The sequence below is a fragment of the Lissotriton vulgaris genome, chromosome 6, assembly GCF_964263255.1.
Source record: "Lissotriton vulgaris chromosome 6, aLisVul1.2, whole genome shotgun sequence".
Taxonomy (NCBI): domain Eukaryota; kingdom Metazoa; phylum Chordata; class Amphibia; order Caudata; family Salamandridae; genus Lissotriton; species Lissotriton vulgaris.
In genome coordinates this window covers 88122993-88140188 of record NC_141694.1, presented here as the reverse complement: position 1 = coordinate 88140188, position 17196 = coordinate 88122993, and the positions used below count along the sequence as shown (strand labels likewise).

At 46.9% G+C, this 17196-nt stretch overlaps 1 protein-coding gene across 1 annotated transcript in view; it reads left to right on the top strand.

Moving 5' to 3' along the window:
* The window catches only part of LRRC73 (leucine rich repeat containing 73), a 132447-nt gene that overhangs the window by 60767 nt on the left and 54484 nt on the right, over positions 1 to 17196 (top strand). The window lies entirely within an intron of this gene.

Below are 17196 nucleotides of genomic sequence, written 5' to 3'. Positions count from 1 at the left end.
GATTTGTGACCGCAACTGCAGTCGCAAATCAATTGTACATACCAGTGTGACTCGTTATTAGGAACGGGCACCCTTAGTAAGCCCCTTCCTAATAGCGGCTCGTAAACCCTATTTTGCGAGTGGGTAGCAGATTACCGACTTGTAAAATACTACAACCCTTTTTAGCAGTTGCAAATGGTTCTGTTTCCTGTTTGTGACCGTAAACCCGGTCATACATCTGGCCCATAATTCTCCTGAGAAAGATAATGTCTCAAGCGATCACAAAAAATGTGTCACACTGGTTAACTGCAGGAGCATTGCTTGCATCTACGGAGTACTCCTTGTAGTGGAAACTGGCTGCTTCTAGTCATTTATTAGAATCCATATGGTGCTGTAGCATGTGTGTTTAGTATCACAGTCAGAGACGAAAAGATCTGTATCAATTGTTCGTAATGCACAAAGTCACTTTATTTTTCTAATGTACGAAAGGCTTTTGGATGTACTGTATGCTGGTTTTATTTTTACTTTGTTAAATCGATTGTACTTTTAAAATTGCTCATGTTTTATATCTGAATGAATGAATGAAGTTTTATATTGTGCAACTTTGCCCGAGGGCATCAAGGCGCATCAGATGGAACGGCTGAAAGCAGGGCATAGACCAGAGGGGAATCTAGAGGTATGCTTTGGTGAAGAGCCAGGTCTTTAAGGCTTTGTGGAATTGATCAGGAGGCGCAAGGCCCTTGAGTTTGTCAGGGAGGAGATTCCAGAGCTTCGGGGCAAGAGCAAAGAAGGCCTTCCCTCCCCATCTAGCCTTCCTTGTTCGGGGAGTGGACAGAAGGTTCTTGTTGGCAGAGCGCAAGGCTCTGCCAGGGGTGTAGAAAGATACAAGAGACCTAATGTCCTCTGCACCGGATTCGTGGAGGGCAGAATGGGTAAGACAGAGAACCTTAAAGTCTATCCTGGACAGCAGAGGGAGCCAGTGGAGATGTTTTTTTATGGCGGAGCCTGAAGTCCTTCTAGGAGCGTTGACGACGAACCTGGCTGCAGCGTTCTGCACAACTTGCAGGCGTTGAGCCAGTCTCTTGTTTATGCCTAGATAAAGTGTGTTGCAGTAGTCTAGGCGTGAAGAGATAAGGGCCACCGCAAGTTGTTTTCTAGAGTCCAGGGAAAGATAGTTTGACAGCTTGCGTAGGATCCTAAGGACCCCGCAGCAGGTGGAAACGGTTCTGCTTACTTGTTTATCGAGGGAGAGTGAGGTGTCAAGTAGAACTCCTAGATTGCTAGCTGCAAGGGAGGGCGTGGGGGCACACACCAACGGCAGATGGCCGCCAGTCAGCCGACCAGATCTCATGCTTGCCTCCGAAGATGAGAACCTCCGTTTTTTCCCCATTTAACTTGAGGTAATTATTGGTCATCCATCCTGCTACAGCTTCCATGCAGTTCCTGAAGTTGTATGACTGTCTCCACAGGTTGGTTGAGGGAGACCATGATCTGGGTGTCATCGGCATACGATAGTACTTCCAGTCCATAAGATCTTACAAGCCTGGCAAGGGGGGCCACATAAATGTTAAAAAGGGTGGGGCTCAAAGATGAGCCCTGTGGGACCACACATTGCACAGGCTTGGCGGGAGAGAGGAAGTCACCCAGTTTGACCATCTGCATGCGATGGCTAAGGAACGAGGCCAGGAGACTCAGGGCAGGCCCCTCCACTCCCATCTCACTAAGGCGAGCAATAAGAATAGAGGGGGACAGGGTGTCGAATGTGGCTGTAAGTTCAAGCAGGATCAGAAGAGTGGTCTGACCACTGTCGACCTTAGTGCGAATGTTGTTAACCACCACTGTCAGGGCTGACTCTGTGCTGTGCGCTTTCCGGAAACCATGCTGAGATGGGTCTAGCAGGCAGAACTTGTCCAGGAAGGCGCTGAGATGGGAGTTTAGGTGGGCCTCGAGCAGCTTGGCAGGAGCTGGAAGCAGGGATATCGGACGGAGGTTTTTTAAGATGGTAGGGTCTAAGGAGGGTTTTTTCAGGAGTGGCTTGACTGTGGCCATTTTCCAAGATGCAGGAAAAACGCCTTTGGAGATTGCTTGATTCATGATGCCAAGAAAAGGGGGCAGCAGAACCTCTTTACACTCCTTCAGGGTTTTTAAGGGACAGGGGTCAAGGGGGGAACCAGATTTAAGTTTGTCAAGAAGTTGACAGAGGAGCTCCAAAGTTAAAGGAGGAAAATTTGTCAGCTTGTCGCGGGGCAGGGACGTTAATTCCTGAGGGGGGGGGGGGGGGGGGGGGGGGGAGATGCCGGAAGAAAGGAATCATTAGAGTTGCGGTTAGACTCTTCTAGAGCTGTGTATATATTCCTGATTTTGGTGTGGAAAAAAGTGGAAATCTGGTTGCACAGCTCTTGGGATGGGACAATAGGGTCGGGGAGGAGAGTCCTGGATAGGTTATCCACGATTTTAAATAGCTCTCTGGGTGATCTGAGGGTAGCCGTAAGGTTAGTGAAGTATGACATTTATTCTGCTAGAACTGCAGCCTTATATCTTTTGAGCATGTCCTTATGTTTGGTTCTTTCGTTAGGGTCAAGATAAGACCTCCAGAGCCGTTCTTGCCTCCTACAGTCCTGTCTGAGCAGTCTGAGGGAGTCGATGAACCAGGGGGCCGAGGGACGCTTTCTGGCCGAATAGTAGAGTCTAGCCGGTGCCAGAGTATCAATGGCTTTAGAAATGGAGTTAGAGAGCTCAAGGGAGTCCATGTCTATGTCTGGTATAGATGAAAGATTCAGATTAGCGATGAACGGACTTAGGGCTTTGTTATTCAGGCCCTTATAGTTCCTTTTGGAGACCTGGTGACTGGTGGACTCATGGGGAAAGGCCGAGGGGCAGAAAGTGAGCTCGAGGGGGACTGCCATGTGGTCCGTCCAAGAAAGGGGGAGGGGAGAGCCAGTATAGAGCCTGGGGTCGTTAGTAAAAACTCCATCCAGGGTATGCCCTGCGGAGTGGGTGGAACCTTTAACTTATTGCGAGAGACCACATGATGCAAGGGAGTCAAGCAAAAGAGTAGAATCAGCCGAGTTGGGGTTTTCTAGGTGAAAATTGAAATCCCCTAAAATGGTACGGTTGGCTTTATCGATATAGGGCCCCATTAGATCCAGGAGGGCGGAAGTAAAAGTGGCTGTAGGGCCGGGCGGTCTATAGATTAGAATGCCCGCAAAGGAGGCTGTAGGGGTAAATTTAAGCGTATAATGTAGAGCTTGGAAGGAGTCATGCGGGGAGGAGAGGGGCTCAATCCGGCAGTTTATTGAGGATTTATGTAGGATGGCAATCTCACCCCCTTTCTGCCTTTCTTTATCAAGTCTCACAAGGGCGTAGCCCTCTGGAATGGCGTATACTAGTTCAGGCCCAGAGGAATCAGTGGCCCAAGTCTCAGTAATAAAAATCCATGATGGTCTCATTTCCGAGATAAAATCGCTGAAGGTGATGTTGTTCTTAACCAGCAATCGGGTGTTAATAAGAAAGCCAGATTCCTTGTGAGGAGGTAGGGGTGTACAACAATTAAGAGCTTTACATAATCCTTGTGGGGTAGACCTGTGATGACTGGGCTTCCAGGGGGGGCTTAAGGCTAGGAGGGTATCGTGGGAGTACATGTAAGCACCTACGTCAGGAATAGTTTTTCCAGTATTCTCACCGGCCCCCGGCACCTCCTTGGTGCTGACGGGCGCAGACGGGCTGGACTCTGGCATGACTCCGGCGCTGATACGGCGCGTCCGCTTACCGTGTCCGCTGCACGGAGACATCACCGTCTACTTAAGTAAGGAGGACTAGAGCGCTCAAGATCCTGGTGCCTCCCACCCAAGATGTCCGCTGTGTGTGCACTCCGCCCTGGTCTCGGTAATCAGCCCGAAAATCGTCTGGAACCGTCCAGGGAGCGGGGCAGGGGAACGAAAACGGCTGAGGGGAGCACAAGCAAAATAGTAGGTGAAGGGGGAGTGGAAAAAAGCAATTTTTAAAATCGGCAAATGCAGGGAGCGAGTCGCGCTAGTAGTCAGCACAGCACACAGTGACATTATGTAGAGACTTGCTAATGATCAGCGCAATGCACAAAGTTTAAAACACAATAGCCTACCTCCCGGCTTCCGCCTCAGGAGGGGTTCACCCAAACTAATGCTGAGCAGCAGAAATCTCGGGACTGCCTCTGGTGGACTCCTTAAGTAAGGAGGACTAGAGCGCTCAAGATCCTGGTGCCTCCCACCCAAGATGTCCGCTGTGGGTGCAATCCGCCCTGGTCTCGGTAATCAGCCCGAAAATCGGCTGGAACCGTATCTGTGCTCTTATGGTTTGTCTCAACCGAATAAAGGGTTTTGAAGTTGAACATGCGTCCCACTTGTAGAGTATGTAGTGCGGTGTATGGGTGGAAGGAGTGTCTCTGGTACCCAGCTTACTCTTGAGCATCAGACATGGGGGTGGATTCCTCTGCAGTGTTGTCAGGTCCTTCACCGACTGTGCACAGGGTGTGTCTTGCTCCGCGTTCCTGTTTGAAGGTCTCCATTTTGAATTTATTGTCAACAGGCAGCAAGTGGAACCAGGCTGAAGCCTGTTCTAGCTTCCATGAGTTAATGTTTAATCCAAAGTGCAGGCCAAGGCGTTTCAAAAGTCAGTGACACGTGCAAGCCGCATTCTCCACCTGTTTTGGGTCTTGACCCGGTCTAGGAGCCTCAGTGGACTAATGGGTCCACTGTAGGGGTCTGTGTTTGACCTCATGGTCACAGGTTCAAATCCTTGGAGATCCACTCAGCCTTTCATCCTTCCCAGGTCGATAAAATGAGTACCTTGAGTTGGGTAACAATAAACATCTGTTATTCAGTGCCAAGATTCCTGTGAACGTGCGCTTTACAAATACGTTATGTTATGTAACTGGCGAGCAGTGTTTGTAACAGTGCAGAGAATAAGTAGAATCAAGGAAGCAGGAATATGGCTCAGTGAGTTAAACACTTGCTGCAGACTTCTGCTGTAACCAACAAGTCGCATGTTTGAAACCGGACTAGGCCAACACAACCTTCCATCTGTCCGTAGCCCGTAGTTAAAGTGAATACCGTTAAAGCCGGTTAAATTAACACCGTTTATGTACAGCACTTAGAAAAAGAAGTGCAGTATGAAGCACAAGTGAAAAATGTGTTTAGAAAGCCTCTTTGGCTACGAAGGAAACTGGCCACAGCCCTTTAAGATGCTCCCATGGTCTGCCAGCCCCTGCCAGCTCCTGCCAGCTTGTGGTGCACTTCTCTTGAATTAGATCCGCATCCCCTTGGTCCTAGATGTGAGGGGAGTGTCGGAATCCTGGCAAGTAGAGAGATTGTTTTACTGCCCGCACTGATATGGGCATCGTAACAGGTCAAGAGATTGCTCCTGCCCTGAGTGAGCAGCATAAGTAGCCGCTCCTTGCAGGAGGGGGCAATGCCGGCTCCCGCTGCATGCGGGCAGCTGGCTGGAGCCCCTAACGAATGTTTGTTGGGTGCCCTGTGCATGCAGAGGTCACCCACCTTTAATAATGCAGGCTCCAGAGCTGGAAAAGGCTCAGGAAAGATGGGGGGCATTACCTTTAAAAAACACACACAATCCTGGGAAATGAGGTTAACAGGCCCTTTTTAAGGCTTGGGAAGGGGGGGGGGGCACATTACCCACCTAGCCTTAAACTTAAGTAGTGGCCCTGCAGGATGGGGTCCCCAGGGCCTTTTTCAAGACTCTGGGAGGGGGACCACGCAGCCTCCCTCCCCACTAATAATGAAAACAAGCATTTGCAATGCAATCGGTCTCGCCTTTGTGATCTTATATGTATTTAGCTATGCAGCACATTAGCGTGGGTGCTGAAACATCTACTGTTCTTTTACATGGAGGGAAAGTAAGCACCAAACTTTGTGACACGCCAGGTATGTGAACACATGGAGAGAAATATTGGCTCTCAGCGGGAAATGGTATAGTCCAAGCTATGTTTTTATTATAAAATCAGAGCCGTCGGTGGTCATATCATTGAAAATATAAGATTTGAAAAATATATTATTATCTACGGGTGCTCGTGGAAGACAATTTCTATGGACTGGAATCTAGGGAGAATGCTAAAGTGAGTCTGGTATTTTACTGACCTCTGCTGGTCGTTTTCTATCAAGACAGTTAAATAGAGGCAGTTAAACAAAAACAAAAAGTCCCTGAGTGGAAGCAGACAAGTCCTAGGGGTGATCTTCAGAGCCCACAAAGTACATACACATATAAGTATGTACTAAAGTATATAAGTATTACTAAAGTATATACAAGAGGTCTCAAATGCTCGACCTAAAAAAGGCCAATGGGGATAGATGGGGTTCCCAGTGCCTAAAAAGACTTGGGGAGGGACCACATACTCTGTATATGGAAGGAGTGCTGATCTGGGTGGCACCAGGGGTCCCCTGTGATGCAGCACACGCAGATAGACTCAGCTGGCAGATATGATGGGTGACCGAGAGCTTCTAGATGGCCACCTTTGACCATTATAGCAATCTGAGCCCTGAACGAGCAACAAATGGAATTTTAGCCACTTGCCCTCTGTGCTGTTGCACGACCCATGTGTCCCCAGCTCTGCAGAGGAGACTTTAACTGTGTAAGAGACATTATTGTAGATCGTACCACTCCTATAGGTCTTCCCGCCGATTTCAAGATTGGCAGGCGGGCATGTGCCTCACGGATGCCTGAAGATATGGTCACCCTGTAGAGAGGGAATACTCCTTTTGCTTTGCTGACAATGAGGGACCTACCACAAACAAGTCTACAGAATGGGACGCATTCAAAGTGCTTGAAACGGGACACTGTATAAAGACCATGTGTGGAGCACAACAGGTGCTATGCAGGGAAATGCTGGACTTGGTGAATTCACACAGACAGGCGGAGCACCGAGAGGTGGCAGCCTCAGATGCGGGAGAGGAACAGACGCTTCTGCATAAATAGCCCATAGACCTGCCCACTCGGATGGGCCACCTGTCCTACATGGCCGTTAGGACCCCTCAGCGTGAAGAAGAGGATGGGGGCAGGCAGGACGCTGGCCTGGCTGCTAAGGTCCGAGATCCCTTGGACACAGATAGGGGCGATTAGAAATCAGGAACGGATTAATGTGAATACACAGGAAGAAATCTGTGACACATTTCGTGACTATTACTCTAAATTCTATATACAACTGGACGGTTCACACCCCGAACAGCTGGGCCAGTATTTTCTTGCTGCGTCCACTCCTGTAAACAGGACAGTGGTCCCTAGACAGAGCAATGATGTCAAGTAAATATAGGCTAAATAGACACTATATTCTTAGTCCAGCCGGACAGATTTATTTTGTAATAGACAAATTTTAGAAACCTTTATAAAAAGTGTTAACAGCAGGACACCAGCCAATGTCAACTGACACACTAACAAAGAAAACAGACAAGGCAACTCAACAGTCTGTGTAGTAAATTCACATTCAGACGATATTATAAACACACTATTGCTAGAATCAATATATACATTCCAACTACATATAGTGTGGTTCAGTCGACGACGTTTCGAACCTATGATTGATACAGGTTCATCCTCAGGACATTAAATATATGCCTTTTCACTTTTTAAGAATTGTAACAAGGTTTAAATTAACTTGCTCAACCCCTAGTTAGAACAATAATTTCCAAAACATATATATCAACAAAACATAAGAATCAGATGGGAGAGAGAAAAGAAAACAAACAATAACATAGATTAGGGCATTGAAAAGGATTGTCCATACATACTTATTCATAATTATAGCCTCTTTCATATTACAGTTGCCAACGTTAAAATCAACAGAGTGAAACCACTGATTTACAGCCAATACTGGTTCATGACATGATCTTAATCTGCGTTACTGCAAGGATGGTTATGATTTAGACGCCCATACCGTGATCCCAAGGTACACATTTGTAAATATAATTAGAGCAACTGACTATTTATTATACATAAAATCACAGTGTGAAGGGGTCAACTGGGAGTAGAGCTAACTAGCGTAACGACGAGGAATTGGGGACCCGTCACCTCACCTCATCAAACCTTAATAAAGATGATTTTTACCTGTGGGGATGGCGCAAAAGGTCGCTATCCTAGGGGTGTGGGAGCTACCTAAATGGAAGGGTAAAAGAGATATAATCATAGATATTAACCCTACGCCATTCTTAAGCCGGGTAACATAAGATAAGCTTACCAGATATGGCAAAAGTATTGGCTCCGTGATAAGGGAATATGCTGCAAGGAAAATGAGTAAAGTTACTAACCCAGCGCTGTCGGGTTATAAAACGAAGAATTCCTGGAACTATTCAGAAGCCCGAACTGTGGGCTCTTACGTGGTCCCAGAGTAAACAGGAAATAATATCCCTGCGATCACGTGGTCCGAGAAGGACCAATCATGGACCGGTATTCGGCGGCCATCTTAGAGCAGTGAGGAAGTGTGCACCTCACTCATGTGAGACCGTATAACCTATCAGTTGTGGACTTAAGCGGGCCATTTAGATTAAATCGTGGGCATGAACAAGTTTCCACGGCCATGTAAACAAAGCACCGGCCATGTAAACAAAGCGCAAAATTAATTCTGCATTATATTACAAAACGTTATTACGAGGGTCAAGCTAATCTATTTTGCATACACGGTCATTCACCAATATTCAGCCTACATTTGAGGGTGATTGGGTGTAAAATTCGAAATTCGATCGAAGTGTTTATACTATCACACGGTTATATTGGCAGGGAAGTCAAGTAATAACACTTGTTATTTAGTTAAGCCCAAATTACTCTCATAATTTTTGGGGAACACAGGCAACAACAGAATATATTTAGCTCTTAAAGGAAACATGCTGCAAAAAAAACAGTCAACCAGTAATTCATCCACACAAAGGAAAAGGTACAGCATATTATATACTTGCAGACCACGACAGGATCAAGTTATAGAGTACAGTTACAGAGTTCAAAGCAATGAAGTCCAATCCTCAGCTCGGTTGAGCCCATTCTGTATGCTCTTAGTTTTGAGTATCCAATGAAGCTCTTCTTTATTTAGAAGCTGTTGCAAATTGGCCCCTCTTGGAGGTATCTTGATTTGAGTAATCACAGTCCATTTGAAATCTAGTTCTGTATGGGCCATTGCACCGAAATGATCAACTAACGGTGCGTTCGGTGTCCTACAGCGAATCCGACTTCTGTGTTGGCACATCCTTAGTCGTACTTTTTGGGTCGTCTGACCTATATAGATTTTTGAACATGGACACAGAATAGCATAAATAACATTCCCGCTGTTGCAATTAGTGAGGTATCTACGTTTAAACTTTACATCCTCAAAGCTAAATTACTTGCCTTCAATAGTGGTATCGCACATAGAACAATTACCACACTTAGCATGACCAATTACCCGAGGTAGACCCCATAAGTCATTCAGGGTGTCAGTACTTTTGGTGGGAGGTAAAGCAGCCCTCACTAGATGATCCTTAATATTTTTAGATTTTTTGAATGCAAATAAGGGTCTGTCTACAGTAAGTACTCCAGCATTTACGACAGGCCAGTGTTTTTTGACACTTTTAGTAATGAGATTTGATGCCGGGCAGAAAGTAGTTACGCATACCAGACGATTCTCTGTAGTCTTTGCTTTTTGCTCAAGTAAGATGTCCCTTGGGCAATACCATGCTCGTTTCGGTGAACTCTGAATAAGTCTGTGTGGATAGCCCCTCATTTTTAGTTTGGAACTAAGATGAGTTGCCTCACGAAAATAGTCATCTTTCATATAGCAGTTCCTGCGTAACCGCAGGAACTGTGAATATGGAAGAGAATCACGTAAGGCTCTGGGGTGATGGCTCTGATAACTTAAAAGAGTCCTGTGGCACGTAACAAGACAACAGGCCTCGTTGGACTCCGTGTGGCGTTTTATGTTGCATACAAGACCCTGTTTGCTGAAAAGCTGCTATCAGGCGCGGATTGTGGCACTCCTGAAGAAAGGGAGAGAACCATTAGCTGTTCACTCCTACCGTCCCCTCTCAGCAGAAAGTACGGTGAATATGCAAATCATTATTTTAAACTTGCATTATACACAGTATAAGATAGGCTCCTACAAAATGTTTATGATAAAATAGTATTTCCAAAATACAGATATTAGTAATACCCAGACTGTATGTGATGCAACCTTTTTACATAGCTGCCCCTCCAACGCCTGGTCAGGGGTAGTAAGAGCTACATAAATAGAATTATGATTATAAGGCACTTCACAGCTCAGTTGTTTAACTCTTTGCATTACCACTCAAAAAGAATAAAATTGTCATCACCAACCTTTCAGTGATTAGATCAATTAAAGCCAGTACTGGCTCCCAAGCATCCTTTACATTTGCAGGTTGACTCGTTGCGCATATTTGCATTCCATTTAGGCAAGCAGGAATCCTGGCAGGGAGGCTTGTTTAGCTGCCTACCCCGCGTTGGTTCCACAGGAGACCCCCAGCCTTGCACTTCAATTGAAGCATTTACACTATCGAAATTAACCCTCCCAGGACAGTTGTCTTTAAAAATAAAAAAAAACTAGGGGAAGTTTTTCATCAATCAAATAAGTTGGGGCACGTGGTGGTCCTCCAATCCCGCTCGCTTCGGCTCCTGAATTAAAATACCAAGTCCCCTCCCCGCCTGCACGCTGCTGCTGGGAACAAAAGCAAACAACATTCAGACGAAAGAGCAAACAGCATGCAGCTGCTGCCAAATGTACCCCAGTGTCTGAAAATGACACCAGGACGAGTTCAGCATGTTTCAGTGGGGCCCAGCTTCTTGGCAGGGGCGACGGCGTCCACCCTGTGAAAATAGTGGGTGGACCCCGACTCTCTCTTGCTCTCGATACATATCTGATAAGGAAAAATAAGCGCCAATCTCTCCCAAAATGTGCTGTGGGCCCCATCTGAAAACAGCAGCTCAAATTAAGCACCGCCTGCACATAATACTGACACTACCGATGGTGTGACGTTTCTTGAGGATGAAGTTAGATCCAGAGTTAATGCCTCGTCCTGTGAAACCAGATGTTAGTGGAGGATGGAGCCCGCCCGTCGCAAACTGTGGGGTTACCTTCAAGATTCAAAGTTGTGTGTATTGGAGAATTGATTTTGATAAGAGGGAGAAGGTGTAGAATCGTATTAGATATATAATTAATGCTGCTTTTAAGTGCAGTGGTCCTTTGTCTCTTTCCTCGACTTCCCTCGTGCTTTTGGCGCGTGAAACCCCCAGCACGTGCCCCTGACGGAGCTTTGGTGCAGCGGATTCCTCTCCCCTGCAGGCAGTACGTGCAGGCACAGGGATGTGCAACAGTGAGACTTTGGCGCTACTTGGTGGCAGCCTCTAAGCCGTGCAGGGGACCACATTTAAATCCAGCTAGAAACCGTATATTTAAACCACTGTGAGAGCCACCTATTTAACTCCTTCACCGCCGTAGTCCATTCTGGACTCTGGCCTATTTTGTGCAAACATTTTTAGTACACTTCTCTTTACATTTGTAGCGCCAAACATAGTGATCGTAATGGTGTATTTGGAACACATTGTAATGTACTTGCATAGCCATAGTAAACTCCTGACAAGACACTCTACGGCGGATAGCACGCTACTTAAGATTAGTGATTAGTTCAGTGGTTTAGTCTTCTGCTCTCAAGGACACCATTACATGCACTTACTCCAGTTTCTTTGTGGTGGAATAAATGAATATGAGGGGCGTGTATTCATTAGTGTGCGCTTTGTTGAAATGATGGATGCGGCGAATAGACAGAGGAGATCAGTTGTTGTTTTGTTGCAGCAATGTGGTTTCTATGAGGTGAGGTATAGTTTCGAAGAAGGAGAGGCAGCGATGAATGAGGTGAGGTATGGTTTCGAAGAAGGAGAGGCTGCGGTAAATGAAGTGAGGTATGGTTTAGAAGAAGGAGAGGCTGCGATAAATGAAGTGAGGTATGGGTTAGAAGAAGGAGAGGCTGCGATGAATGAGGTGAGGTATAGTTTAGAAGAAGGAGAGGCAGCGATGAATGAGGTGAGGTATAGTTTAGAAGAAGGAGAGGCAGCGATGAATGAGGTGAGGTATGGTTTAGAAGAAGGAGAGGCTGCGATAAATGAGGTGAGGTTTGGTTTAGAAGAAGGAGAGGCTGCGATAAATGAGGTGAGGTATGGTTTAGAAGAAGGAGAGGCTGCGATAAATGAGGTGAGGTATGGGTTAGAAGGAGAGGCTGCGATAAATGAGGTGAGGTTTGGTTTAGAAGAAGGAGAGGCTGCGATAAATGAGGTGAGGTTTGGTTTAGAAGAAGGAGAGGCTGCGATAAATGAGGTGAGGTATGGTTTAGAAGAAGGAGAGGCTGCGATAAATGAGGTGAGGTTTGGTTTAGAAGAAGGAGAGGCTGCGATAAATGAGGTGAGGTTTGGTTTAGAAGAAGGAGAGGCTGCGATAAATGAGGTGAGGTATGGTTTAGAAGAAGGAGAGGCTGCGATAAATGAGGTGAGGTTTGGTTTAGAAGAAGGAGAGGCTGCGATAAATGAGGTGAGGTTTGGTTTAGAAGAAGGAGAGGCTGCGATAAATGAGGTGAGGTATGGTTTAGAAGAAGGAGAGGCTGCGATAAATGAAGTGAGGTATGGTTTAGAAGAAGGAGAGGCTGCGATAAATGAAGTGACGTATGGGTTAGAAGAAGGAGAGGCTGCGATAAATGAAGTGACGTATGGGTTAGAAGAAGGAGAGGCTGCGATAAATGAGGTGAGGTATGGTTTAGAAGAAGGAGAGGCAGCGATGAATGAGGTGAGGTATAGTTTAGAAGAAGGAGAGGCAGCGATGAATGAGGTGAGGTATAGTTTAGAAGAAGGAGAGGCAGCGATGAATGAGGTGAGGTATAGTTTAGAAGAAGGAGAGGCAGCGATGAATGAGGTGAGGTATGGTTTAGAAGAAGGAGAGGCTGCGATAAATGAGGTGAGGTTTGGTTTAGAAGAAGGAGAGGCTGCGATAAATGAGGTGAGGTATGGTTTAGAAGAAGGAGAGGCTGCGATAAATGAGGTGAGGTATGGGTTAGAAGGAGAGGCTGCGATAAATGAGGTGAGGTTTGGTTTAGAAGAAGGAGAGGCTGCGATAAATGAGGTGAGGTTTGGTTTAGAAGAAGGAGAGGCTGCGATAAATGAGGTGAGGTATGGTTTAGAAGAAGGAGAGGCTGCGATAAATGAGGTGAGGTTTGGTTTAGAAGAAGGAGAGGCTGCGATAAATGAGGTGAGGTTTGGTTTAGAAGAAGGAGAGGCTGCGATAAATGAGGTGAGGTATGGTTTAGAAGAAGGAGAGGCTGCGATAAATGAGGTGAGGTTTGGTTTAGAAGAAGGAGAGGCTGCGATAAATGAGGTGAGGTTTGGTTTAGAAGAAGGAGAGGCTGCGATAAATGAGGTGAGGTATGGTTTAGAAGAAGGAGAGGCTGCGATAAATGAAGTGAGGTATGGTTTAGAAGAAGGAGAGGCTGCGATAAATGAAGTGACGTATGGGTTAGAAGAAGGAGAGGCTGCGATAAATGAAGTGACGTATGGGTTAGAAGAAGGAGAGGCTGCGATAAATGAGGTGAGGTATGGTTTAGAAGAAGGAGAGGCTGCGATAAATGAGGTGAGGTATGGTTTAGAAGAAGGAGAGGCTGCGATAAATGAAGTGACGTATGGGTTAGAAGAAGGAGAGGCTGCGATAAACGAGGTGAGGTGTGGGTTAGAAGAAGGAGAGACTGCAATAAATGAGGTGAGGTATGGTTTAGAAGAAGGAGAGGCTGCGATAAATGAAGTGAGGTATGGGTTAGAAGAAGGAGAGGCTACGATAAATGAGGTGAGGTATGGTTTAGAAGGAGAGGCTGCGATAAATGAGGTGAGGTGTGGGTTAGAAGAAGGAGAGGCTGCGATAAATGAGGTGAGGTATGGTTTAGAAGAAGGAGAGGCTGCGATAAATGAAGTGAGGTATGGGTTAGAAGAAGGAGAGGCTGCGATAAATGAAGTGAGGTATGGGTTAGAAGAAGGAGAGGCTGCGATAAATGAAGTGACGTATGGGTTAGAAGAAGGGGAGGCTGCGATAAATGAGGTGAGGTATGGTTTAGAAGAAGGAGAGGCTGCGATAAATGAGGTGAGGTATGGTTTAGAAGAAGGAGAGGCTGTGATAAATGAAGTGAGGTATGGGTTAGAAGAAGGAGAGGCTGCGATAAATGAGGTGAGGTATGGTTTAGAAGGAGAGGCTGCGATAAATGAGGTGAGGTATGGTTTAGAAGAAGGAGAGGCTGCGATAAATGAGGTGAGGTATGGGTTAGAAGAAGGAGAGGCTGCGATAAATGAAGTGACGTATGGGTTAGAAGAAGGAGAGGCTGCGATAAATGAGGTGAGGTATGGTTTAGAAGAAGGAGAGGCTGCGATAAATGAGGTGAGGTTTGGTTTAGAAGAAGGAGAGGCTGCGATAAATGAAGTGAGGTATGGGTTAGAAGAAGGAGAGGCTGCGATAAATGAGGTGAGGTATGGTTTAGAAGGAGAGGCTGCGATAAATGAGGTGAGGTATGGTTTAGAAGAAGGAGAGGCTGCGATAAATGAGGTGAGGTGTGGTTTTGAAGAAGGTGAGGCTTTGATCTATGAGGTGAGGTGAGATGTGGCCAATTTGCAGAAATATGCTCATAGAGAATAAAGAAGGCAGGCCTGCAACATAGGGTAGGCTAGATTCAGAGAGAGTAAGGCATGCATAGGGTTGAGGGCAGGGCAGGGTTTAAAGTGGGCCGGGTCTCACTGGTGCTGAGCACCGGCAGCTATTTAATTGAAGCCTCGAAATGGGTCTCTATCGGGCTCTGTTTTGTGCCCTCTCAGAAAAAGGCTTGATGCATGTGCCCCTTAGACTTGTAAGGAAAAGAATGAAAAGACCACTCATCACTGAATACACAAGATGCAGGTTGAGGCACTGTCCGCTGGAGGGCAGTAAAAAGGCACACAGAGGTATTTTATTTGCAGAGTTTTATATAGCGCTGGCTAGACCCGGCGGTATCAGAGCGCTTTACATAAGGTTACCGTTAAAAAATAAAAACAGGGTTACATCAGCTCTTAGAGCATAGCATAACACATAAACAAGTCCATGTAGAATAGAAGGTAGAGGGGGAGAATCAGGGGGTTGGAGAGTAGATCAGGTCTGGCAGATCGGCAATGGAAGATAGAACTTCAGGGGACATCAAAGATGTCAGAGTTCAAGAGTCAACAAACCGGTTGGGGTCAAGTAAAAATAAACATCCAGTGCCGAACCCACTCCCTGCGTTGGATCACCTTGGATATGGAGTGGGTCCGAGGGAGAGGGCGAAAAGGGTGCCTCGCGGTGACTATACAAGCAGAGAGGCGTGTGGGCGTCCCAAGGTGGGGGGAGGGCAACTAGAGGTAAAGGTCAGTCAGGCGACACAGGGAGAAGTCCACGGTCGAGCCGCCAAGATGGAGGACCCAGGTCGCGGGCACCGATACCATTAACACAAGGTAGCGGGATACACAAAAATCCGATCCAAAAGCCACAAGTAAACAGACTCCCCGGAGCAAGACTTGATGGAGGAGGCAGCCACAGGACCAGGCAGGGAAGAAGGCTGGAGATCACCGATCACAATCAGGTCGTCGCGTACGGAACACTTGGGGCTACAGGGGCAGCGGTGTCCCCATTCAGCTTGCTGCAATGTCAGAAGAAGTCAGCTCAGGCAAACCAGGCAGCAGCCCCGGAGGAGGGAGGCAGCAGCGGGGTCCAGAAGGCGTGCTTCCTCAGACTCAAAAAGAGAAACCAGGCTCGGGCATAGGGCAGTAGCGCTGCGGCACTCTTGATGCTGCATTGTCAGGGGAAACCAGACTTGAGCGTCCCAGTTGCTGCTCAGGAAGGCGAAGCAAGAGGGCAAGCAACCGTGGTCAAATCCCAGAAGGCAGGATGATGGCCCCAGTCCGTCTCCTCTACAGCTACCAAAGGCAGCTCCAACGAGCATCGGTTGTGATGAATAGGCTCCGCTATCGGCAGAATTCTCGGTGTTCGTCGGACGGCGCTGAAGGAAGGAGACGCAGCGGAGAGACGAGGAACTGTGACCGTGTCCGGACGGTAGGTGACGGCCGAGGGAGTGATCCACAGCCAGTCTCCTCTACAGCTGCCTAGGCAGCTCCACCGGGCATCGGCCATGTTGCTAGGGTGACCAACTGGCATGGGTGCAAATTCAGGACACTGAGTGTAAAAATTCAGGACAAAGGGTCAAAATTCAGGGCAAAAATTCAGGACAAAGGGTCAAAATTCAGGGCAAAAATTCAGGACAGGAGGTCAAAATTCAGGACAAAACTTCTGGACAAAAGGTAGATTTTACAGACACATCAGAGGAGGTTGCGCAATAGTATGTAAGTAAGTAAATAGACAACCATTTAAGCACTAGTCAAAATAGGTTTATATTAGGTTGAAACAATTGTGTACTTCATGGTTGTTCAATATGCACGCAGCTTTGATCAACTGTGCAGGTCTTTTTGTGGTATTTCATATGGTAATAATCTATATATATGGTTACAGCACTGGGTTGTCCAGTCTGATATTTTGTATACAATTCATGTTGTTGAGCAGGCATTTTTGGTGTGAGAAATGGTCGGGAAGATCTGCTCGGATAGACATTGTTCAAGTTCCAACATTTGTATAGCGCACTACTCACCCAGAGGGTCTCAAGGCGCTTGAGGGAGGGAGGTGTTTACTTATCGAATATCCAAGTTTTTAGTTGTTTTCTGAAGGAGAGGTGGTTCTGTGTAAGGCGCAGGTGGGTGGGGAGAGAGTTCCAGGTCTTGGCCGCTAAGTAGGAGAAGGATCTTCCCCCCCATGGTGGATCTTTGGATGCGCGGAATTGCGGCGAGGGCTTGATTGGATGATCGTAGTTGTTGGGATGGGGTGTAGAAGGATAGACGCGTGTTGAGGCATTCGGGTCGTAGAGTGCTTTGTGTGCGTGGGTGAGGAGACGGAACGTTATTCTCTTGTTGACAGGGAGCCAATGGAGTTCTTTCAGGTGGCTGGAACTGTGAGCTTGCCGAGGGATGTCCAATATGAGTCTGGCTGAGGCGTTTTGGATGCGTTGGAGTTTTTTCTGTAGTTTGGCTGTGGTTCCGGCGTAAAGGGTGTTACCGTAGTCCAGTCGGCTTGTGACCAGTGCGTGGGTGACCGTCCTTCTTGTTTCGGTGGGGATCCAA